Below are 541 nucleotides of genomic sequence, written 5' to 3' on the forward strand. Positions count from 1 at the left end.
TTTTTTTAGTTGCGAGTTATGGGGGCGCATTCAGCAGATGGTATGCCCCCAAATTCCCTGATCTGATTTAGTTGACGGAAGTTGGCATGATTACGAGTCGAGCGCCCTAACCACCTGGCCATGCCGGGCACAACAGGGCGGACTTGTCACAGACTCGCAGTTTCTCTCTTTCTATAAGGTATTGTATTAAGTAATTGCTACAGTGTATACTGTTTGCACGTTAGTTTTATAAAGATACAAAAAAACAAAATCATAACATTATTCGTTGTTTTGAAAACAGTAGGCCTAGAGTCAAGAGACAAACCGACATTTTAATTTCCCCCTTTATGATTCTTACAAACACTAGGGTATATAGACAGGCTGTCAGATAAGTTGATTCGTGCAAATAGTAGGACCGATAGAAAAACCGATAGTTAAACATTCTTCCTATTTTAATAATCACAAATTGTAGGCCGAGGATCGATAGGCAAACCCAAATTAAAATCTGTCTCTACTAAATTCTGTACAAACAGTAGGCCTAGAGTTGATGGACAAACCAAAA

This window comes from Limulus polyphemus, unplaced genomic scaffold (genome assembly GCF_000517525.1).
Source record: "Limulus polyphemus unplaced genomic scaffold, Limulus_polyphemus-2.1.2 Scaffold150, whole genome shotgun sequence".
NCBI lineage: Eukaryota > Metazoa > Arthropoda > Merostomata > Xiphosura > Limulidae > Limulus > Limulus polyphemus.